Source organism: Canis lupus, chromosome 19, assembly GCF_011100685.1.
Source record: "Canis lupus familiaris isolate Mischka breed German Shepherd chromosome 19, alternate assembly UU_Cfam_GSD_1.0, whole genome shotgun sequence".
NCBI lineage: Eukaryota > Metazoa > Chordata > Mammalia > Carnivora > Canidae > Canis > Canis lupus.
The window spans coordinates 47,569,792-47,596,247 of NC_049240.1; the positions used below are offsets into that span (position 1 = coordinate 47,569,792).

Sequence of the window (26,456 nt, forward strand, 5' to 3'; positions counted from 1 at the left end):
GTATTATATTAGTAAGGACAATTATCACTAGCTGCTATAACAAATAACCCCTAAATCTCAGTGGGTTAACAATATAAAATTTATTTCTTGTTCCCAAAAAGTCAGAGACTTTTCCTGGGTACTGCTGTCCAGTGGTGATTAGGGGACCCAAGTTCTGTGTATCGTGTGACTTCAACACATGACCTCCATTGTTACTTCCAAAGGAGAAGAGAAATCGTGAATGATCACAGAGCTGGTTTTGTTAGGCAGTTCTGAAAGTGTTGGATCTCACTTCCAACCACATCTAATTAGCCAGGACCTAATCACACTGCCAAACCTAAAGGAAACCTGGGAAACAGTCTCCCCGGGTGCCTGGAAAGAGGAAATGGGATCGATGAGCATCTAGCAGGCAGGCGGTCCCTGACACAGGTACACAACCAGGCTCAGGAGTTTTATTATTCTTTATAAATCTAGCAGCAATATTCATTTCTTAAAAACTTGGAGGGAAGACTGTTTTGCTGCATGTTACTGTGTTCTTTATGCCATACAATTCTTCATTCTTGGGTATGAAATTGTGAGTACGACTGAATCTCAAGAGACCTTAGTTCAGTTCACTTCTTCAGGCAGGTAATAGTATCTCCAAATGCACTCTAGCTTCTTTAATTGCCAATATTACCTTTGACTGTTTTTCTCCAAGGACCTTATATTTAGAAATAATTTGTCTACCAAACCACATTTATAGAGCAACAGCATTCATTTTTACCATGTGTTACTAATCAAAAACGGATAAAACTGCAAATCAGAAGTTCTGAGCAGAATGTGGAGACCAGTCTTACACTGAGTTGACATAAAAAGTCATCCAGATACAAAGATACCTGGAGTTCCAGTGAGCCTTGGTATTATCTCAGTGTTATGGACACTGAGGACTGTGTCCTCCCCCAAATTCATATGTTGAGGCTCTAACACCCAATGTGACTATATTTAGAGATAGAGCCTTTAGGAAGTCATTAAGGTTAAGGGAGGTGCTGAGGGTATGTCCTAATCCAGTAGGACTGGTGCTCTTATAGGAGGAAAAGCGCCAGAGAGTCTCTCTGCTTTCACACACAAGAGAGTCCACACAGGGAGGTGCTCTGTCTGCAAGGCAGGAAGAAAGGTTTCACCAGAAACCAACCCTACTGGCACCTTGGTCTTGGCCTTCTAGCATCCAGAACTGTAAGAAAATAAATGTTTATTGTTTAAGCCACTCAGTGTGTGGCATTTTGTTATGGCAGCCTGGGCAGAGTAATCTACTCAATTAAGAGTAAAAGTTTAAAAAAAAAAAAAAGGGTAAAAGTTTTGTGCATCTTTAAAATATGAAGATAGGCCTCAAATCTTTACTCCATCATAGTCAATAGTGATTAGGAACAACTGTATTATCGTCCTGTTGTAAAGAGCTTTACTCCTGAGGGCGTAATGTCATCTTAAATCTCCTTTTTTGCTAGATGTGACTCTGTATATCAAGAGCCACGTATCAGAAAGTCCTAGTTGGCAGAAGAATGAGCTCCATAGACGTGTAATTATATAAAATTTGGTGTTTGTTTGCTTGTCCTTTACTTTTTTAAGATTTTATTTATTTAAGATTTACTTATTTTTTTACTCATGAGAGACACACACAGAGAGAGGCAGGGACACAGGCAGAGGGAGAAGCAGGCTCCCTGCAGGGAGCCCGATGTGGGACTCGATCCCAGGACCCCAGGATCACGCCGTGGGCCGAAGGCAGGCGCTCAACCACTGAGCCACCCAGGTGCCCTGCTTGTCCTTTAATATAATGTCCCGCCTTCTGGAGATGCAGGTTCTATCTACAATATCCTCTCGGGCCATCTTCGCATATTCTCATACCTGCATGGTAAAGGGTGTTGAAAGTGTCAACCAGCTTATTGTTTTTTGAGTAGTACAGAGGGTAGGATAAAGGGATCATGACAATTAAATAAAACGTTTCAGTCTGCCCCTGACAAATCATTTCCCCATCCCTCTTCAAGGCAAGAACAAGTACGGACGGGTGAAGGAAAAGTTATGAATGCCAGGGTGGCTTTTTCAAAAAGCTCAAAAACACGTTCTGCAAAGAGGTGCTAGTGGAAGGCATTTGCGGACGGTCCTCTCTCCCTCCCGCTCTGCACATGACTCTGATCCTTGGACCTCGTGAGTCTGCTTCTCTGTGACCAACACAGCCTTAAAGAACGTGAAGACTGTTAGAAAGCAGGATTTAGCATCCCCATTTTAATAATAAATACAAACACACACTCACCCGGTACGGTTTACGCCTGCCTGCAACAAAAACAGCTGAACAGATTGTGATGAAATTCAGAGACTGACAGTCTGACAAAAAAAATCCCTTTTTGTCTAAAATCTGGCTTCCATAGGTTTTTGCAAATCTAAATATTTGATTTTGCACTGGAAGAGGAGCCAGTCTTATGTACAATTTATAAAATAAATGTGTAGATACATGTTCAAAAATCTCCAAATTTTGTCAACACATACTGTCCAACTTTAAAGACTTTTCCCCCCCCATTTTTTTCCCCCGGACTTGGGTGTCTTTTCCTCGTGCCTTTTGAGGCTTTCACTATATTCATATAATAAGAACTATTTTTGCAAACCAGTGTTTCGATAGATTGAACAGTAGTTTCAGTGTCAAATGGCCCTTTCCCCAGTGGGGAGGTTTAAGCCTTGCTGTATTGTACTTCCGAGCCACTCAGGAGCTGGAGTTGGGAGCTAGAGTATCTTGTTTGACGTTCGCCTTTCATTGCAGCCTGGGATGCAAACAAGCCTCAGTTACTCAGCAGCCAAACAATTCTATCAAACAGCGGCCGGGGCTAAATATTGTACCGAATTTTCTAATTATGTCCTTGTGATACTTGCTACATGAGGTTAGCTAGAAGCGGACTAGAATCGACATAAAACTCCTTGTCTAAACAGGACGTGTGGGCTTTGAGACATTTTGTTCATCGCTTCAAAATTCCTGTGGCAAGTCATAATGGCCATAAAAATAACTTAATGAAAAACTTAAAAGATAGTTCTGATCGATCAACATATGTTAAAGGTGCTTATTACACCAGGGATTTATATGACTGGATTATAGATGCATGTGGAGTTTCAGGTTGAGGCAGATACATTTTATCCCCATGCAAGTCAGGATATTGCTTTTATGGCTTATGGATTGTAGAAATTCAGCTGCCTTAACGCTGCTATTTCTATAAGGGATTTCTTCAATCATTTTATATCCTAAAAATGAGAGCTTCTCCTTTTATAAGATTTCTAAAGTTTATGCCTGATTCTTTTCTTTCTTATTAATAGTACAGAGAGAAAGAAACAACAACAACAATAAACTGCCAAGGAGGCATCTCACCCACTAGAGAGAAGTTAAGTGTTGAAAAGCATTCAATGACTCAATAAAAAGTATCACTAACTATTCCCCACAGGAAGTGCAGGCAAATCGGAAAGGCCTGTGGAGTCAGGCGTGCCCACGGAGACATCCTGCAGTCCTGAAGAGCTGGGGAACTGAGGGAAAGATTTTTTTGTTTGTTTGTTTCATTACACATATGTAGCCATTTCAATATTTTCCTAAAATTTAAATAAGAATCCTGATGTACTTTCACAGTCTTTAATTTACAGCAATATCTACAGCGATCTGTATTGTAGAAGAGGGAAGATTGAGGGATTTCAGGAAGTTGTTTGGGGTCTTCTGGATCACTAGTGCTGCGGTAGAGAAGGGAGAGAGATTTTGACTCCTAAGGAGCAGGATATCCTTGACAGCAGCCTGAGCTAATAAGGAGGGCTAGCTCTGTTACAGGCACCAGACTGCATCCTTGCCTTCCTTGGACTGAAAATTTCTAAGTAATAGAGCATGGAAAAGAGGGTGAGGAAATCTACTAAAATAGTAACTAGCATTCATCTTTGATATGGAACTCTGAATATTTTTTGTTTCTTTCTGTATTCTTATATGATCCTCACACTATAAAAATGAGCAGGTTATGAATGATGCCATAAAAAAAAAAAAGTATACAAGAAGCAACCAAGACATCCTCCAGTCAGTGAACGGTTAAACTGTGGTATATCCAGGCAGTGGAATATTATTCAGCACTAAAAAGAAGCAAGCAAGCAAGCCATTAAAAGACATGAAGGAAGTTTCAGTTATATTACTAAGTGAAAGAAGCCAATATGAAAAGGCTACATAATGTAGGATTCCAACTATATGACATATAGCTGGGAAAGGTGAAAATACAGACAATGGTGAAAAATCAGTGGTTGCCAGGGATTAAGAGAAGGGCGGATGAATAAGAGCACAGAGCACGTGTAAAGCAATGAAACTACATGATACTACATATGTATGACACCACAATCATGGATAGATGTCATTACATACTTGTCCAAACCCATTGAATGTACAGCACCAAGAGTGAACCCTTAGGTAGACTATGGACGTTGGGTGATTATGACATGTCAATGTAGGTTCATTCGTCGTAACTAACGTACTCCCCTGGTGTACACCTGGGATGGTGATCACGGGGGATGCTGTCCATGTGTGGATGGAAGGGGTATTTGGGAACTCCCTGGACTTTCCTTTCAATTTTACTGAGAACCTAAACCTACTCTAAAAATAAAAGTCTTTAAATATGGGGAAAAAGGCAACTAAAAGTCAGAATAAGAATGACAAAATAGTATGGGCTTAAAGAAATTAGTAAGGGTTGTCATGTTCTGTCTCTTGTATCCAGTAACTAAACAGACACCAAGTTGTCATCCTCTGCAATACTGTAAAAAAGAAAAGGTCAACTAAATGTGGTTAAATAACTCAAGAGGGTGAAAAAGGTAAATGCTCAAAGTAGTCAACCACAGGGCCTTCGATGTATTTTCAGGAAAGTTTAGGATTATAAAAGTAAGTATCATTTAAGCCATATTCGGAAGAATTACACAAATGCACCCAAAACACCCTCCAGATTAAGTTTCACAAATGAAGTCATTGACCTGCACTGAGCTGAACACCACACGAGGTGACCCTTCTTCTAAAGTAATGAATATTCTTCAAACGGCAAGGGAACACAGGCTGCTGTTTGATGCCGATGACATTGAAAATTTAGGAGAACAGAGAGCCCATCATTTTTCATTTGTATGCAAATTTGTCTGTTCCAGAAATTAACCCCTGGACCCCACGTCAGTTTTCATCTCTAGGAATTTTCTTTGCCAGCACCACACGGTGTAGTCTTGTCGCTATCCTGAGGTCACCCGGCTTCCCTGGTTTAAAAACAACCACCATCCCCAAAGTCACAATGGTGCTTTGTTTACCCTCATTACTGGTGGATAAAGAGCAATAGAAGGAAAGGCCTGTTGTAAAATGCACATCTCTAATGGCCCGCCCCCGGTGCCAGCAGCATTGAAATGCAAACTGCGTACTACTTTGGCCCAACAGCTCTGGGTTGACCACTGCTCCCGATCTTAAGGTGAACCCAGGACAATGGACCAATCCTATTACCCTCCTTTTCAGTCAGATCTTCAACTGTTAAAAAGTTCCTTTGTTATTTCCCACCTTAGACAAATGTCACCATCTACATGTGAAGGGGAGAGAGGTGATTGAGGTTTTTAATTGATGTGGATTTAATTATGCTAATTTAGACAGCTGTAAAGCATTTCAGGATAGCTGAAGAATAGGAGGGACAAATACAGGTGCCCTTCGCTGTAGGGGCTTAATTTTTAACCTAGGTAGTTTGAAAAGAGAAGGGCAGTTCAAAAGCGTGGGCAATTTAAGATTTGTGGAGGGAGGGAGGTCCTCCTCCGAAATACTTAGCAGGCTCAAGGAGCATCTCAGAGCCGAAAGAAACACTCATTCTCCATTGAAAACTCCAGGCTTGTCTCTAATTAGAATAGACCATTTTAAATGATGGGTTCATCAAGAGATGATTTCAGATAACACTAAACTAGAATTTAGGGATTAAAAATGACCTTGAGTCCCATCTCTGGAAATAACCACCCAATGAAAATGGGGATAAAAATTAGCAAGAATTTTTTAGATTTTTCTTTTTTTTCTTTTCTTTTCTTTTCTTTTCTTTTCTTTTCTTTTCTTTCTTTTCTTTTCTTTCTTTCTTTCTTTCTTTCTTTCTTTCTTTCTTTCTTTCTTTCTTTCTTTCTTCTTCTTTCTTTCTTTCTTTTTATTTCTTCTTTCTTTCTTTTTAAAGGAAGGGACTTTTGAGTTTTTGAGCTTTAAGGGCAAGATGAATTGACCTCACCATGTCTCTGACATGTGTTCCATTCCACTACTGGCAACATGGAGATGTGATATATAGCATCATCAGTGGGACTAGAGCATTCACTTCATCTTGAAATTGTTTTATAATACCGTTTTGGTATTTTGGGGGGCGGGGAGTAGGGGTTGGTGAGTAATGCAGGAAATCCTATTTAAGTTGTTTTGCATTTTAAACAAGAATGACATGGAATCCTACGCACTGTGTAGATGCTGAAGAAACCCTAACTGCTCTCGAAGGATGCTTGATTTTAAAGTGCAACATTGGACAGTCCAGTATATATTTAGCCGGAATGGAGAAGAAGGAGTTGAAGATCTTTATGACTTTTTTTGCAGCTTACTGGAGTGGGGAGGTCTCAAAACACTTCAGCTCTTCTGTTCCCATTCACCTCTGGGCTTTCTTCTGGCTCAAACTGTCATCCCTGCAGACACTGAGGGGCTCCTCCTAGGAGGCCTATTACATTTCTAGGGGACAAAGAGCTTATAAAGGAATCATCTTCCTTTCTCCCAGGCATTTCCTTCTCAACTCTGTGAAGCTTCTCTTCTGTGCATTTTCCTTTGTCCTATACTAATCAGAGATGTAATTAACTAGCAAAGAAAAGAAGCAGGGGCATCTGTCCTGTGTTCCACACAGAGGGTGGAGAGTGACCTTTCCAACCCTTCCCCAGTTTTTGGTGAAAACACACAGATTTGGGCTTGAATTTTGACTCTGGGTTTTACTCATCATTCAGATCTTGAATGGGTTATTTAATGTAACTGATTTAATAGAGTTACCAAATGAAATAACATAACCATAGTTCACACTGGTGGTGCTACGTGAGATATAAAAAGTGCCTAACACCAAGAGCCATCAATGATGTGTGTTCTTTTCCTCTTCTTATCACCCCAATACTTTACACTGTCTCTTTCCCAACACCCCTACTTTCTTGCTCTTTTCATTTATCCAGTCAGAACTTATCATTTCCATCTTATTTTACCCACTCCTGCAAATTTACTTTTATCTTTTTTATTTCCTTTCCTTCTTCTGCCAATTTATTACATATTTATTTTTCTTTTTGTGATTTCTCACAAATCCTTTCAGTATCTTCTTCTCATCTTTCCCCACTTTGGGAAGTATAACAAGAGTGGAGAAGGGAGAAGGAAGTTGTTACAATGGGGATCTCAAAGGAATGGAGGGGAAAAAAAGATGCATAAGAATTCTATGGATGGAATTTTGATATTACTGTGCCTAAAGGAATTCAAAATAGTGTGTGACTGATGTAAATCCAAACAAATTATTTTGTTCTATCTCTATGCTATAAGCATAATTGAAAATATGGAAACCAGTTATGTAAAAACAGTATGAAAAAGTTCCAACTCAAATTAGTTGAGGATTTGATTATAGCAGTCATATGATTCTGTTCTTAAAATGGCATAGAAATGGCAAGAATAGTTAGAATGGTAGCAGTCTTTTGACAGTGTTTTGATAAAATGCATTAATAAAAATAATAATGGAAATCTTGTTTCTAGCAATACAGCAAGCTGAAGTAACACAAACAGGTTTTTCTCTGCTAACTTGTGGGAATCCTGGATACAACATAACAAAAAATATAACACACAGTTAAGTTGAAAGAAAAAAATAAAATTGCCTCAGACATAAAGAAGAAATTTGTGGTTAAAGAGGTAAGCACAGATCTGACACCACAGTAACTGTGGAAGATACTGGTTTAGGTAAACAACAAGGATCTGTATGCTTCTACTTGTTACAAAGGAAGAAATAAATTTTCAGCAAATATTAGACCCCCAAAGATGAGCCTATGCAAGTGTGCATTCATACTGAGTTATTTGAAAATCTCAAAGAAACAATATAATGTGAAAGAAAGAAAGAAAGAAAGAAAGAAAGAAAGAAAGAAAGAAAGAAAGAAAGAAAGAAAGAAAAAGAACAAGTGAACCTGACAAAAGCAAATCCCAGACCTAGGTGTAGGGACACTGACATAGCTTGGGACACTCAAGAGTCTTAAATCAAAGAAAAGCCCACCATACCAAAATGACAAGCTAAACAAGGAAACAAATCTGTGTAGGGAGAATCAGGAGGCACAACAGAAAGATTAGTATCCTTGATACTTTAATGTAATAAAATAATCTACAAGAATCTATAAAACAGTATGTTTAGAATGATAAAATTGATTAAAGAAGGAATAGCTAGGGGCACCTGGGTGGCTTGGGGGTTGAGCATCTGCGTTTGGCTCAGGTGGTGATACCCGGGTCCCAGGATCGAGTCCCCACATCAGGCTCCCCGCAGTGAGCCTGCTTCTTCCTCTGCCTCTGTCTCTGCCTCTCTCTCTCTCTCTCTCTGTGTGTCTTTCATGAGTAAATAAAATCCTTAAAAAAAAAAAAAAAGGAAGAAGAAGGAATAGTTATAAAAATGCAAGGACAAAATATAATTTTTTAAAAAAGGAAAAGCAAATTTGAAAAATAACCCCAAAAATCAAGAAATTGAGAAATATGTTCATTAAAATGAAAATCCTCAGTGACTGAGCTATCCAGTAGCTAAAGGGCTATTGCCTTAACTGGAAACAGTATCTTCAATTACTATAAAAGAAAGGAGACCAAATACAATTTTTTTTTAATGCTAAGAGACATGAAGGAAAGAATGACATGGTCAAATATATATCTAATCAGAATTATAGAAGGATGAAATAATTAGAAATAAATCCATATCTAGGTGCAACATAGTAGAATAAATAATACTAAACTTAAAAACACATAAAATATTAAAAGCAACTAGAAAGAAAACTCAGATTATCTAAAGACTAATAATTAGGTTGAAGCACACTTTTCATCAATAAAAATAGAACCAGCAGGAAATGTAATACCATACCCCAAAGTGTGATAGGGAGAAACAACTGACAATTTATTTATTTATTTACTTACTTATTTATTTATTTATTTTAAGATTTATTTATTCATGAGAGACACACAGAGAGAGGCAGAGACAGGCAGAAGGAGAAGCAGACTTCTCACAGGGAGCCCAAGTGGGACTTGATCCCTGGATCCCAGGATCACGCCGAGCCCAAGGCAGACACTCAACCACTGAGCCACCCAGGCGTCCCAATAACTGACAATTTAAAATTTTATACCCAAATCAACTATAATTAAAGATGAAGCATATGATAAAGAGATTTTTGAATGAAAATTGATAGAGTTGACCATGCTCAGATTCCTCACTGAAAGAACTACTAAAGGATGTAATTCACCAACAAGAACATTGAACCAGAATAAAGGAGGGATATGGACCATAGTAATCAAATAATTTAGTAAATATGTGGGTAAATCTAAATAAAAACTGCAGTAAAAATATAATGACAGTTTAGGAGATGAAACAAAGGGGAAGTGAAATAATATATTGATAGCAGAAGAGCGTAGTGGTTGGAAATTAAAACAAATATGTCAAGCTTGCTTGCTTAAAAAAAATCAAAGAATAAAAATAGAAAGTGTGACTCCCATTTAATAACCAAAAAAAGGGGAAATGTAATTAATGTAAATAGGAATAGAAAAACTACAAAGTGAAACATGATAAATAGAAATCATAAATGCAATTTAAAATCATAGGAAGTCCAAATATTTCATCAATCATACTAAAGGTGTATGGAATCAAGACTAACACTGAAACTTCATTAGCCTATATCATGTTTCTATAAGCAGTTGTAAGAAAGTCTGGAAAATAATAATTTGGGGAATTCCACTTGGAGAAGAAAAGATTTACAATGTGGAGAACTAACATGCAGTCACAATTACTGATTTCACTTAGGACAACCTACGTAACAAAAAAGGCAGACAATTGAGAAACAGTGGTATGGCCCACAGGAAATTCATTGGACCAAACCAAAAAATTTGTGTTTTTGTTCTAGATCTATCACTACTTTTGTGATAGTTGATTTCTCCTTTCTAGTTCTCAATTTCATCATGGATAAAATGAAGGATTTAGAGTGTTAATTTTTCCTTCATCATATAAAAAGTGCAAGATACTTTGAGGTAATAAGAGAAGTGAGGGCAAGAGGCAGTTTAGGGTGTCCTTTCTCATACCCTCGGAAATCCACTCCCACAAACCTACACAACTGGATATCACACATTTTAGTATGCCTACTAATCAGAAAAAGGTTTTCAAAGGAGTGCCACAGAGGCAGGCACCATCAATTGACTCTCCAATAGCCATCCTTTCCCTTTTTCTTTCAAAAAAGAATACCAATTTTGATCAGATTAGCATATGCCCATGTCAATACTTTTCTGATACCCTTTGCTAAAAACCAAATTTAACTGAGTAAAATTCAAAAGTCTTATTGGCTTTATTCAATGATTCATGAACCAGACAACATCCTACCTGGCAATTAGAAAGAAGCTCTCATGAGCTATACAAAATGGCAAACACTTATGGGCAGGAGGAGGCAGGATTAAAGCAAAGAGTCGATTATTTCAGATAAGGCTGCCTTTCCATGGTGAATGGAAGGGGTCTTTCGGCAGATTACCTCACTGGTGCTGATCATATCATTCCAGAATGACCGGTTAAAAGTCATATTCCGGGGAGAGGCTACAACTACAATCAGGTTTCATAGTTAAGTCTTGGTTTCCTATGCCAGGCTTAGCACAAGAGACTCTCTTAGGTCCATTGTCTCTCGTTTTTTAAACATCTTCGTGCTAGGAAAGCCTCTTTGATACACATCTACCCAAAGAGACAAAGTTGGAAGGCCAATATGGATTTCTGGGAAAGCTTTGGCTTTCTTGGTGTGTAGACACGTAGTGGCCATCTTGCAGCCATAAAGCAACATCTCTGAGGAAAGAAGCAAGAGAACTGTATTAAAATCTGTCCTGACTCCTAACTCTGGGAAACGAACTAGGGGTGGTGGAAGGGGAGGTGGGTGGGGGGTGGGGGTGACTGGGTGACAGGCACTGAGGGGGGCACTTGATGGGATGAGCACTGGGTATTATTCTATATGTTGGCAAATTGAACACCAATAAAAAATAAATTTATAAAAAAAATAAATAAATAAATAAATAAAATAAAATAAAATATAAAATAAAATAAAATAAAATAAAATAAAATCTGTCCTGATATTATTGAAAGATTGATCCAAGGCCAGCAGCTAGCTACCTTCCTCCAGACATTTTGTTAAGGAAGATAATGAAACCTCTCTTGTTTAAACCAAGTTTTCAGCTTTCTGTAACTTCCAGCTGAACACGTTAACTGACGACGAACGATCTACTAAGGTTTGATTGTGTGTGTGCAGAGCCATTAGTGATGAGTCATAGAACTACACAAACTCAAATTCAAATTCAGAAAAGTAGAGTCAAATGTTGAATCCCATCTGTACTTTGCACAATGGAAGATATTTTAAATTTGTCACTGAAAACTAAAACAAATAGATAAATATATTGACTCATATTTATAGATACTGATTGTACAAACCTGTAACTAAATCTTCACTACACGAATACTCTTCAAGGTTACCTGACTCATCTGAAGCAGATGTTGTAAGGTCGGCAAAACATCTGATGTTTGAATCTTCAAAAATCTGAGAAACACTTTAGTAAGTGGGCAGGGCAAATAAAAAGTGTCGAATATGCAATTTCCTCTGGTTTGGCGCACTTTGACTTTTAGCGTCCTTGCTTTCTAGTGAGTCAAGAGCAGCTCCAGAATTCAGGCATTAAAAACCCATGTCACTGAGATTCAGTCTGCTGTTGAGTCGTCTGAATATTGTGCTCCCTATGGACTATAATAGATTTGCACAGCATTCATGGTCAATACACGTACGTTACTAGAGTTTTGATACATTTAGTTGGAATGCCTTAAAAATAGAGGTTCAACTAGTATTCTCACCGAGGCTCATTGAGGACATGTCCCTGTGTTTCTGATTTTTCTTGGATTAATCAATATTTATTCAAAGATACACTTAAGGTGACTGCTTTCACAATTTCTTCTGTCTTTAAAGGATTTCATTTCTGTGTTTGACAGAGAGAGAGAGAGAGGAGCACAAGCAGGGGGAGCAGCAGGCAGAGGGAGAAGCAGGCTCCCCACTGAGCAGGGAGCCTGATGCAGGGCTCCACCCCAGGACCCCGGGATCATGACCTGAGCCTAGGGCAGGTGCTTAGCCGACTGAGCCACCCAGGCACTTCTCACAATTTCTTCAAGGTCTTCAGCATAGATCGAAAAATTACTGTCCCACAGTTTGTGGATGTTTTAAAACGTGGTTTGTTGGACTAAAACAGAGGTGGAGAAGAGGCAAGTCTCATTCTAAAGCTTTGAGCCTGGAGAGGGAAAATTTTACTAATAGCAAAATAACACTGAGGGGCTATTTATAAATGGGTTTCCTTTTATGCAGAGTTTCAATCGGCACAGGGGTTGGGGACAAGAGCCTAGGTGCTTTCCTCTTTATTTTTTTTAAAGTCAGAAACCTGTTATTTGTTAGGGGACAGAATCAGAAAGCCATGTGATATAAAGGAAGAGAGCACGAACTAAGATTTGGTTTCAAATTCATTCAAATAGCTTTATTCAGTACATGGTCATTGAGTCATTACTACCACGTGGTAAATACTTCCCTCGGGCCCAGAGATAAGATGGGGGAACAGAATAGCTGCAGTTCTTGTTCTCATGTGACTTACAGTCTAGTAGAGAAAACTCAAAGAAAAGCTTGCGCACAGAGGCATAATTACATGTACTGTAAAAAAAAAGTGCTGGGAACTTGAAGAGCTATCAGTGGCCCAGATTCAGCCTGGGGGGAGACAAAAGTGAGTCCCTAAAGAGAACATTCAAGCTGCAATTTTAAAGATAAAAAACCTAAGGCAGGGGCAGATGTCCACACCGAGGGTAGAGCGTGCACAGCAGTCCTGCGGTGAAGACACGTTCAGTCCATCCTCGCAAGTAATAAGCGACTGTGTCTGGATATCCTCGGTCGAGAAGAGAGAGAATCATCTGTTGCTTTCTGAGTAACCATTGGCAAGCTACTTGGCCTCCTTACATCCCAGGGTCCGACTCTGCAGGATATTGTGGTCATTAAATGCTATAAATTAAATTATATCGAGATAATTAAATATTGTGAAAATAAAGGATAACTAAGCGACCGTTTCCTGTACCTACGAGGGCCTGGCATCTAATAGATGCTGAATAAAACGAAGTTCCCCTTCCCTTCCTCAAGCTGAAATTATACTAAGCCATTCTACTGCAGTAGCTTCAGATATAATGAAACTTTTCGTATGATTGACTGTCTGATATTCCATGTGCCAACTCAAAGCCATCTCATGTTTATTTATTTAAGGTATTCTTAGTCTTGTCACTCATTCCTCAGATCAACTAGTTCGTTTCCATTCTTATGGGCTCCGATTAGATTGAACACAACGCCTTTTCTTCTCAGAGCTCACTGGCATCGTGAACCTACTCCCCTGGTGTATTAGGGTTCTCCAGAGAAATAGACCAAGGGGATGTGAATGTGCGTAGAGCACGAGAGAAGGATTTATTTTAAGGAATTGGCTCTGTAGACTGTGGGGGCTAGCAAGTTTGCAAGTGACAGAGCAGGCAGCAGGCTGGGGACCCAGGAGAAAGTTGATGCTGCATCTTGAGCATGAAACCAGTCTGGAGGCTGAGTTCCTTCTTTGTAGGGGGGCCTCAATCTTTCTTCTCAAAGCTTTCAGCTGATTGGATGAGGGCTACCCACCCTGTGGACAGTAATCTGCTTTTCACAAAGTCCACTGATTTCAGTGTTGATCACGTACGTCTAAGAAATGTCTTCACAGCAACATATAGACTGGTGTTTGACAAAGACGCTGGGTACCATAACCTAGCCAAGATGACTCATGAAACCAACCATGGCCCCTGGCCAGGCCGATCCAATGTGAGATGAGTGCTTTACCCAAAGGCTGCTGCCCCCTGTCAGGGGCTGCTGGGTCTCTGGAGTGGCCTGAGGACACAGAGTGTGGATATGAATGCATGCCAGCTGACCTCTGAGTTGGTGTCAGGGGCCTGTGGATTCAAGACATCAGGGAAGGCCAGGGCGAGAGAGAAGTTCAGACACAGAAGGGCATCCACACAGGAAGCAGGAAGTGAGCAGAGACCATGTGGCCAAGGAAAGCTTGATTGCTTAGAAGTCAGCAGGGGACGAAGGAGGCCAGAGAGTACCAGGGCAAAGCAGGAGATGCGCCATCAGGCACAGAGAGGGGCATGAGGCTGGCAGCGCTCAGCAGCAGTTGTTGAGGAGTCAAAAAGATAACTGGAGCTCCAGAGGTACGTTCTTGCCAAGTGATATTTTGGTTTCCACCCAAGTCCCAAAGGTACAGCTATGGTTATGCCTGAACAATGCTCCGGAACCCCCGGTCCACCAACTTCTTCCGCATTGTCATACGTTGTCTTAGTCTGTTTGGAGGGCTGTAGCAAAATACCACAGATGGGGTAACTTCTGAACAGCAGATACTGATTTCTCTCAGTTCAGGAGGCTGATCTCTGGTTTATAGAAAGCCGTCATCTCCTTGTGTTCTCACACGGCAGCAGGGCTGAGGGAGCTCAGTGGGGTCTATTGTAGGAGGACACTAATCCCATTCATCATGGCTCCATTCTTATGACCAAGTCATCACATAGGGCATTGGGATTTCAACACATGCCTTCAACATATGCACAAAATAAACATTCAGATCACAGCGTTTTCTGGCTGCAGACCTTGGCTTGCCTCCCAATCCACCTTGGGTAATGATTTTGAAATCTGAGCCCCAGCTTTCATATCTGTAAAATGGAAATAATAATGTTACAGTCCTCGTGAAAATTAAATGAGATCATCAGTATATCAAAAGCTGTTAACATTGTACTTGGTCAGTAGTAGGTGTTTAATAAATGTTACCCATTATCATAAACTGTATCCATCTCCTCCATTGGAACCACGTTGGAAAGTTAATCTCGGCCACTAAGAAAATGCCTCTTCTTTATGCATGTGTCTAATGAGATAATTTTTAAAATTCTGTAGATGTTAGCATATTTCTATTATATTTAATTTGTGTTTGTTCTGTTCCTTCTGTATCTGCCACCAAAAGTTAAGATCTTATAATGTCCTTCATACTCCCCAGAATGTCTCACAATTCTCAGGGACTATTATAAAAGTTAGCAAACATTTATTGAGAACATGCTATGCTCAGGGTCCCATACCAGATGCTCTTCACTACAGTGGATTAATGTGTCTACCAATACAGAAAATTTTCATGAACTGCATACAAAGTCTCACCACCAAAGTGAGAACATAATAATATAAACCTGGAGAACATGCAACTGGGTGACTGGGGGTAATTTCAAAGACAATCTCAAGATCCAGTGAGTCGTGATCAGTTGTTGGTTAACATATATGCAATATCTGCTCTATGCAAGCAGGACACTCCTTAGCTTTAAAAGTGCTATAAGATGACCCGACATAAAGATATATTCTCTGTTTAGTCATTTTTCTTTGAAGAGGTGATCTATGATTATAAATTTTCATTAGATACTAGCAGCATTCTTGACACTAAGCAGACACGGCGAGTTGCTAATCACAGCAAGGGTCACTTATTTTCTGTTTTGGGTCACTTATTTTCTCTATTGAAGGAAAGAAACATGACAGCTCTCTGTTCGTAATGCCAAATTCAAAAATCCATTTTCTTTTTTTAAAATCCGAGTATCATGTTCCTTCTAACCATATTTCCCCTTTAAACCTGGTTACTCACTCTTGTCTCCATAGTTTGCAAGACCCTCTTTGGTAAACAAGACACACTACCTGCAGGAATCGAAGGTTGAAGGAAAACTGAACCCCATGCCAGGTTGTAGGGGCAGAGGCGTAGATTGTGTTGTCAGAGTCGCTGCATGCATTGTCCGTGGGCCCTCCTTCCGTAGAGCCCGAACAGCCAAACAGTGTATCTTCCCATGAATATATTATCAGTACTAACTTGACAATCTTGCTGTTGACAGTATTGATCGTACTTCACGTCACTCCCCCTCCTGTGGTCCAAAACCAGATCCAACACCCCTGAGCCCACACTGGGGATACAGCAGCTGAAGGGCCAACTGCCAAAGGATCTGGAACAGAGTCTTTCCAGCCTCGGCACCTGACTTCCTGGCTGCCTCTCGTTCAGGTCTCATTGGTTGATGTGACAGCTGTGGTTTTGACAATGAGCTTGGTGTTGGGTCAAGTTTTTGTTTGGCTGACTTACTGCCTCGTGTGCCATTTTCCTTGACTCACCCTTGATTACAGGGAATGTTCTTTATTACCTTTTAAAATCATATGATATCCATAAGCAAAGCTTTGGATTAAAGTTTTTGAAAGCATTACCCATGACTGATTTTTTTTTTTCAATGCTGAAATGTAAGAAGTAGGGCTAGAGCCAGCCGAAACCCTGTGTTTAACCCGGCAGTGTATCAAATATCATTTGTAACTTCAGAATAAAGTGCACAGAATTTTTTCCCTTCCTAGGAACCTGGATGCAATGCCTGCTGGTGTAAACAATTTATAAATGCAAAAGCAGTAAGCAGTTTTATATATTAGGCAGGGTGTGAGAATCTCCCTTTCCCCAAAATTGTAAAAGAGTAAATATTTGTGTTATAGGGAATGAGAAGTAACAATAAGTATAACTCTATTGATATGACAGCTTTAATCCTATAGTTATAAGACAGGTCACTTGCAAAACTTGCTTACACAAGGAAAACATTCTCAGTGTTATTGTTTTTTTACTTATTTTAAAAATATTTATTTATTTATTTATTTATTTATTTATTTATTTTAAAGTAGACTCCATGCCCAGTGTGGGCTCAAACTCATGACCCTGAGATCAAGAGTTGCACACTGGACTGACTGAACCAGCCAGGCATCCCTGCTGCTTTTTCAAACCATAGGATACCATCCCCCTCAAAACAGACTGTGATAATTAATGTCAATAGTACGAAAATTCTATGTCATGTAATTTATTTCTGCTTTGTTATAAGAAGGCCAAATTGACTGCCAGCATTAGAGATGTTGAAAATAATGCTGTATGTTGATGAAATAATTCATTGCTTCTATTGATTCTCCTAATTATACATTGGTATTTTTTTTTAAGATTTTATGTATTTATTCATGAGAGATACAGAGAGAGAGAGGCAGAGACACAGGCAGAGGGAGAAGCAGGCTCCATGCAGGGAGCCCGAAGTGGGACTCGATCCCGGGACTCCAGGATCATGCCCTGGGCCAAAAGCAGGTGCTAAACCACTGAGCCACCCAGCGATTCCCTAAATTGGTATTTTAAAGAACTATCTTTGTTGTATTTTTAATCATATATATAAAATATCTAAATATTACAGAAATATATAAAGCAAAATATAAGAGTCTTGCAGAAACTCTTACGTAAACAGTCTGGTGAATATTCCTTCAAATGTTTCTCACCAGAGGTGCCTGGATGGCTCAGCGGTTGAGCAGTTGAGTGGTTGAGCGTCTGCTTTCAGCCCAGGTCTTGATCCTATGATCCAGGATCTGGGATCGAGTCTCATGTCGGGCTCCCTGCATGGAGCCTGCTTCTCCCTCTGCCTGTGTCTCTGCCTCTCTTCTGTGTGGGTCTCTCATGAATAAATAAAGTCTTTAAAAATTTTTTTCTCTCTATATTCTAAATGTATATGGATATACTTTTTACCAAAATGATAGCATCCTATAATTCTTCTCAGTGACTTCATTTTTTAAATTTATTTTAATTTCTATATTTAATATTTCTTAGACCTCTCTTCCATTTCATGTCTAAAATTGTCTCATTCTTTGAATATGTACAAGCAGTTAGGGATTCGTGGGCTCTGCAACCAATTGGCTTGGTTGGGTCCGAATTCTAGTTCCGACCATTAGTAATTCCGTGATTTTGACACGTTATTCAACTTCACTGGATTTCACTTCCTGAACCCGTAAAATGTGATATTAACAACATCTACCTGAAAATGGTTGGTGTGTGGAATGGAGAGGTGCTGTTTAGCAGTTGGTAAGAGAGCAGCTATGACCGTGCTGCTGGATGTCTTGTTAGCAGTGCCGTGTCGATAAGGCCTTTCGATTCACTGCAGTTTTTATTCTCATAATGCAATAGTGAACATCCTTCTCACTGCAGCTGTACCAATGTTGTAAGTATTTCTGAAGGTCAAATTTTGGGAAGTATAATTTTTTAATCATAGGTGATACACATTTTTTTCAACTGATAGATATTGCAGAGTAACCAACCATCTCCAAAACTGTTTACATTGTAAAGAAGAGTGAAATGGAGTAAATTTGGGATTATGAGAAATACTTTATTATATCTTTTCCCTATACATAAAAATGCACAGAATTTTTGTTTTTAACAAATGAGCAGGGGATTGCTGTTATACAGCATATAATAAATTAACACTTATCCATAAAAGTCAGAAAACATTTTCTTCTTGTTTTTTTAAGATTTTATTTATTTATTCACGAGAGACAGAGAGAGGGAGGCAGAGACATAGGCAGAGGGAGAAGCAGGCTCCATGCAGGGAGCCTGATGTGGGACTTGATCCCAGCACCCAGGATTATGACCTGAGCCAAAGGCAGATGCTCAACCGCTGAGCCCCCCAGGAGTCCCTGGAAAGCATTTTTATGTGATCCTCACCATCCTCACATTTCTGCGGCATCTTTGAGCCCTCTTTCCTCAGAGAAATAACTCATAATAGCTTATCTATGTTAACTATGGACTGTTACTATGATAATCGGATACTATGTACTGCAGAAAATGATATTCCATCAGACAACTACTCAAATACCTACCAATCAGATATGTAACAAATGTTTGTGGAAATTAATAAGGTGAGATATGGAATAATTATGCCATCTTCTCTAAGTATGGCAACATTCCTGAAACCCAAATTGAACACATCACCTGCCAACTCTACCACATATCCAGAATTGAGATTATCCCAGGCTACTTTTCTAAAGTCACATTAAATCTCAAGGAGGGGGAAATCATCTTGATTCCAATTGCCTTTATGGTTTAGTAGTAGATGTTATATGGTGGCATGAGGGAGCATTCCCTCAAACAGTGAGCACTGAAAAGCAAATATGTTACACATCTGGAAATATATATTTATTTCTAATTCTTTGGCATTAAGCTAATTTGAGATTTTTTTCAGGGATAATAACATCTGATACAATGACACCCTAAGAGTCACTAGACCTCTCTCAATATAAAGTCTTTAAGGGAGGAAAGTTTTTTTCTTCTACTTTTCTAGGTTCTTTGTTTGGTCTAATAATTAAATTGACATAAAACAGATTAACAAGAGAAAACCAAATTTAGTTACCTATGTACAGGAGCCCATTAAAATATGAGGCCCAAGGGTAAATCAAGCAGTTGAGGCTTATATGCCATCCTGAGCTAAGAAATGGGGTTGGGGCTCAGGGCTTTAAAGGGAAGGACAGTAATTCAAAAGACAACAAGGAGAACAGATGTTTGGTAAGTAGATGTTCATTCTGCTATAGGTCTTTCAGATAAAAGTTATCTCTGATAATTTTCTTTCTGGACCAGGCTCCCTACCTAAATTATTTTAAGTAGTCAAAGGAGAGGAGAAAGTTTTTCTTTAGTCTGCTGGGTTTTAATTGCCTTCAGCTCAAAATAATCACATGCCAAAGTGGCATATTTTGGTGGCACATATTTTCCTCCCCTTAAGCCAAAAAATTTTTTTTTAATAATGAAGAGTTTTTGCATCTCATTAACAGAAAGGTAAAGATAGTTATATAGAAGTTTCCAAAGGTAAACCTGTTCTTATATACAACAGCAAATATTGTGCTTTTTACAAAGTTTTATTCGTTTCCATGCTCATTGTTTACGAGCCTAGAAATCTGCACAATGGAATTTTTAAATGAAATAAATAAAAAAGCTTGAATATTATAATGGAGAATTTTATTTTACCCTTTCTCAAAATAGGTTAGTAGGTGGCACTGGTATCTATCAACTTCAGAGGCAGTTGAAGTTGCCTTTCGAAAAATGGGAATTGGGGGCCAAATAAAAAATTAATACCCATCTATATTTAAAGAAAAGTTATTCAGAAACAGTGTTTACTTGATATAGTTTTATATTTAACATATTTTGGACATAATCAATTATCTTATCCTTTAAACTATAATTTGTCTATAATAGTAAAGCCTAATTCTTTGGAAATAATGCTCAGTGTAATTGGCAATTGTAGAGTTTTAAAGTATATTATAGAATAGTCTATCACTCGACACTAAATTGAAATTTTAAAGAAAATGATGGAAATAGCTGTAAGGGGAAAAAAGTAGCCTTTTAAATCTAATTTGTTATGCACTGCAGTAGGGTAATGGATGCAATGAAAGTTCTTTTATGGAGTTCCCATGTCCAAAAGGTATTTAGGTAGCAAAAGATGTTAACCAGACCCCCTGCAATCCCCCTTTAACTGAAGATAGCAGGAAATAAGGAATATAGGTCTGTGTCCTCCTGATTTTTATTTCCTTAGGAGTACGACTTATGCAAAGGACACCTTAGGCTGCTTAGCAGATCACAAAGGGTGCACTAGACCCCCTTGCTGTCTGCTTAAATAGAGTGATCTGAAGGATGGCTGAAACCATACCGGGAGTTCAATCCTTCAGGTGGGTCTTTTCAAATTCCAATAGTGAGGAGTTACTGGAGAATTGGTGAGGATTTCACTAGGTCCCAGCAGGTTTGAGATCAAAAGCTCTGGTTAAATAAAAGCCTGTTGGGAAATCTTAAAACCTCTTTGTAATGTAACTTTAAAAAGTTAATACAAAGAACCCTTAGACTGAAGCCCGTAACAGCACGAACAAAGAGTATATCAAAACTGATTCCATTAAGAGAGAGCGGACATACAAATTCACTTAATTTAAAGAGCAATCCAGTTATATTACTATGTGAGAGCGTAGAACTTATACCCATACCATCGAGCCCATTTAGAAGATGTGCTCATTTCTCGCCAGACTTGATTCTTTGTCATTCAGATATGCTTTTTAAACAACATATATATTCATTTTCTGAAAAGAGAAAGAGCGATGTGCATTTAAATTCACTCCTAAAGAAGATACTTTTAAAACAAATTAAAATTAAACTTGATGGGGACCCATCAGTTAGTTGGCTATCTCCTTTTCATGGTGTCAAACTGCTAATTGCCCATTCTCCTTAAAATAATAAACCTTGAATTGATATTGATTGGTGGATCATTAATGAGTGCATTAATTATGATATAATTTTTGTAATTAATACCAATCCATTTCTTCACAAGTCACACACTTTTATTAACTGAACTCATCCATTAATGGTTTAATGATAATATTCTGCTCAGTCAACAACCACCCCCCAAAAAATCTTCATTTGGTTTTAATGACTGAATTTTGCAATTAGTTTTGAATCTTTTAAAACACTTTCATGTATTCAACGTGTCTCATATTTTCACATTAGGTATGTGATGGATGGGTTAAGTATTGCTTACCTTTTTGATTGTAATAAATGGGGATACTGATGCACACTTGGTAGGACAAATAATGTGCTCTCAATTACACAGCCACTTTGAGAAGGCTTGGACCAGAACCTGTAGCTCCCAATGTCAAGCCTAGAAATTTTTCAACTGAGCCATGTCTCACAGATCTCAAGGTAATTGCAGCCTATGTTAAAAGATAAACTGAGGCGTATTAAGAGTTTATATGAGCAACAATTGATTCAAATAGGACGGCATCCAACCTAGCAGATAGAAAGGAGCTCTGTGGAGCTGTGTACCAAATGAGACACCTTTCTAGGTTGCAGGGAGCAGGAACAGGAAGTTACACTAGACAAAAAAGGAGCTGGAGATTGCAGGGTCACTCCCCTCTAGGGGATGGCAGGGGCCTATCTGGTGCTGATCAAGGGATCCCCAACTGACTGGTTTAAGATTCCATTTCTAGAAGAGCCAAAATGGTAATTAAGTCTCAGTTTTGGCACACGGGCTTAGTATAAAGGACTCTATCTTGGGCCTGCTGTCTGGTTTTTAAGTCACACACAACTGTATTTATTCCAAAGAACTCCTTTCCAAGTGTGGTCATTATCGATAGCCAGCCAATAGCCTGAAATTCTCATATTGATAGATGGAGAAACTGTGGTTTGTGTATGCATATTCAATTTGTTATCTGCATTTTGTCTTGTCTTCTTTGCTCATATCTTCTTTTTCCTCTCTCCTTCCACCTCTGTTCTGCTCTCAACGTGTGATCTGATTAATGACGGAAGAAATGAAAAAAAGGAGGGTGGCATATTAAGTCTCTGGGAGTTTCTGTGGGAAAGACATAAAAAGCTCCGGAGAAAGGGCAAGTATTCCTTGAATGAACCATTCCAATGAGTTGTTTGTTGTTGTGTTTTGTTGTCGGTGGTTGTTTTTTGTTTTTGTTTTTGTTTTTACCAAGTACCAGCAGTCCCTTAAAAAGATATGAACAAAGATCTCAATTTTACTGAAAATAAATTTACATTTTTGACAATTCTGCATCCTCAGAGAGTCTCCACTGAAACAGTTGAGCCGGAACCCTACCCTCCGACAAGTGTACCATCAGACATTGGTCTGCTTAAAGCTCATCAGCGAGCAACTATTGATGTCTGTCCTGATGGAATGTTGACTCACCTAGGTCCTCTACTATGCAATTTGCCATTTGTGATAAATAAAAATTTTCAAATCATTAGCAAAGGGTGCACACGGTTGCTAAATCTTTGATTCCCAAATATGTATATATGAGAATGCATTGTGAGTGTATTCACATACCTATTCCATATCGATTACATATATGCTCATACCAGTACAGTTAACCGGTCAGATGTTATTGGAGGATAGATAATTCTGCTCCAACACTGACTCCATGGTCAGTGGGAACTCTGAGACTAGCTTATCCCAATTGGATATTTTGGATACTTTTATAGACATACTAAGACTTTACTATTCCTGGAGTTATTGCTTAATTGTTTAGTGGGCTTTGAATTTTTAAATCCATTCCAATACATATTCTAGTATTTGAACTCAAGTCTTGAATTTCATAAGTTCAAAAATCACTCCTCTAGCAATAAATACCTTGAACTTAAAAGGTATTCTTTGAACCCTTGGCACACCATCAGCAAGGTTCTGGACACTAGAATAACTAAATAAAAGAGGTTATTTTAACAGTATGTATTACAGAACCAGTTTTGGGACATTTATAATTTTGTGGTGGGTGGAATACCTGCAAAGATGACACACAAATTCAAGAATCATTCCATATTGTTTCTTCAGCGACTACCACAGGATGCATGATAGATGCTTAATAAATGCCAACTGAGCTAATGAATAAAAAATAGATGAACAATTAAAGGACAAAACGAAACAGATGATTATGTGTTGAATTTTTTTCAGTGACCAAAGGAGAAAAAGCAAAAATTAATATCTAGAATTTTTCAAAGTGAAAATAGCTGTCTTTTCTCACTAATAAATAATGCATGTTCACTGGAAAGTATTCAAATATCTCACAATAATTCCTCTATTAAAGAAAACCAGTTTTAATGATTTTGTATATGTTGTTCGTCCATGCACATTAAACGTCGACATTTTTTAAAACAAAATTGGAACCAAAATACATGTATGTTTCTTTCAATGGCTGACTTTAAAAATTTAACAATACATGCTTATACCTTTCCATAACACAAATGTCTCTCTTTAATTGGCTAAGGTAGCTCATATTTTATATATCTAGTAATGTATTTAGCTCTATTTTGATTGTATATTGATATTTTGATTATATTAATTTTTTATTCTCATAAAGGACATTTCAATAAATATCTTTTAATATTTTTCAAGTTCAGATTTATTTTCTTGGCATAAATTCTAAGACACAAGATGGGTTTAAAATGTTGAAGTATTTTGGTAGAATTATTCTCTAAAAAGGTTGTGTCAGTTTATGCTCCCACCAACTACACATAAGCCATTTTCCCTATATGTTAGCCTGGATAGAATTCATTTAAAAAATCGTTGATAATCTAATAAGGAAAATAATCACATTGTTTTCTTTTTTTCCTTACTCTTGCCTTAAATCTTAGACTACATAGGGACCTTTTAAATAAATCAATCATTTGATAAATCACACATGGCCCAGCCATGGAAAATGTCAAGGACCAAATTGACTTCCTTCTCCTCCTATCTAACACCTTACTGGAGTGTGTCTTTGCAGTAGATGTGAATCAAAGAAATAAGATCTCATTACTGGGTTAAAAACACTTAGGAAAGATCAAATCTATGTATTAAACTTTAAAATGAGAAGCTTTTGATTATTGAGGACTATAATTACTTTTCATTACTATTCCCCTCTATTCAGGTGGGTAATTAAGTAAGTAAAACAGTCCACAAAGTATATGACACTGTTTTAGAATGCATTCTTCAAGTCATCTTACTACCAGTAATAAGACAACCTACCTGTAACACTTTTGAAGGCTCCAGTGGGGTTGTCCACCACACACTCACCAAGCTGCTGACATGATGTGAGGATGGGAGAAAGAATCTGTGAAACAAACAGATGTGTCTAAGAATGTACCATTAGCAACATGAATAAAAACCATTCTGTATCTCCATAGTCCTAGTCTGTTTATGTGCCAAACCTTGTCATAGAAAAAGAAATTGCACTTTTATCATTCTATCCCAAAGAGTGAACACTGGTCAGTATCTCCTGCCCATGAAAAATGGCAGGATCTTTGTGGGAAAGTCCTAAAGGTGTCATATGTTTCTTTACAGAAAAGAACTTGGTCAGCACTTCCTTGTAGCCTGCCCTTGGGTATTGAATTGTCCGTATTCTGAAGGCAAAAGGGTAAAGATCTCCAGCCCTACTATTTTAGTACTCACTACAAAAGGAGTGTAGTGAGCTACCTGGTATGCTCACTGAGAGATAGTAGTTGTGTTAGGTGTCTACTGCTATGTAACAAATAAACCTAAAGTGTAGTGCTTTAAAACCCCACACATTTACTATCCTACAGTTTCTGTGGGTTTGGAATATGGCACTATGACAGAAGTTGTATTTTTCAACCTAATCAGGGAAGTGACATCCAATCATTTTGTCCTGTATTCTATCACTAAAAGCAAGTCATTAGGTTCAGCCCATACTCAAGGGGAGAGGATTAGACAATGTTGTGAACACTGAGAGGTAGGGATCATCAGAAGCCGTCTTGGAAGGTTATCCATGACAAGTGGTTTCTCATTTGAATGGCAGTAGAGGACCCGGTGGGAAAGTGGGAAGGAGAATGCCAGGAAACATGGTGGAAGAGGGAATTCCTTGGGAATAAGGCACATAATACCCTAGTGATATACACACTGTCCATAAACACAGTAGAATATGGGGGTATTAGCTGCCTTGAGAAAGTGTGTTAAGTCCCAGGTCAAATTACTATATACCCTGTCAAAGCAATAATGCCTCTAATTACGAATACAGTGGGAAAAATCGAAACAACAGGTATTCCGGAGTCATGACGGCAAAACCTAAGACAAAGACAGTAATTGATAACAAAGAAACACAGACTCAAGCAAAAGGGAAAATATTCCATAGCGAATGTAAAAAAAGATTAGAATTCTTATTCCCTTAAAATGCTGTATCTAACAATTAACATTGACAGAATGAAATTAATGGCATTCAAAAGAGTCTGAATCTGTATTTATCCTATCAAACATATCCACATGCCATTTATTTATCATTTGGCAAGTGGAAATTTTGAGTTTGTTTTGCCAAAAACATAGACCTACTGGTAATTTACTGTTATTACCCTTATTTTGCATCCACCTCTCACGTTGATGGGATAGTTGGTCAAGGTAGGGGTGTGAACAGAACAGAATAAAGTATAGCTCACCGATCTACACAGGGGTAGGGGACTCATTCTTATGGTATCTCTGTTATTAGCACGGCTGTTCTAATCAGTTGAGCTAATCAGCTGAGCGTATGCGTGTGTGGGTTATATACGTATTTTTATGATAACAAAAATGAACAGAGATACAGCAGATAAATTGTCTTAACAGGTTATGCTTGGTTTTCGTGTAAAAACTTACTAATTAATGCAAGTGTTGCAATCATTTTTATGACATTCCTCAAAGATGGCACTTTAAGGGTTATGCCATATGCTGATTGACAGCAGCCATAATTCCATACAATGAGACTGTATCATATTGTTTGAAGTGAGGTGATACTCATCTCTTGAAACTGATCAAACATCCTACTGCATCAAA

The 26,456-nt window shown here is 38.4% G+C and overlaps 1 long non-coding RNA gene across 1 annotated transcript; it reads right to left on the bottom strand.

Annotated features, from left to right (window-relative positions):
- Positions 1-12,747: 12,747 nt before the first annotated feature.
- Positions 12,748-22,858, bottom strand: LOC119877283. Its single transcript, XR_005374281.1, has 2 exons — positions 21,154-22,858; positions 12,748-14,990 (listed from the first exon to the last, which is right to left on the bottom strand). It is a non-coding gene; the product is annotated as an uncharacterized LOC119877283 (long non-coding RNA).
- Positions 22,859-26,456: the final 3,598 nt, after the last annotated feature.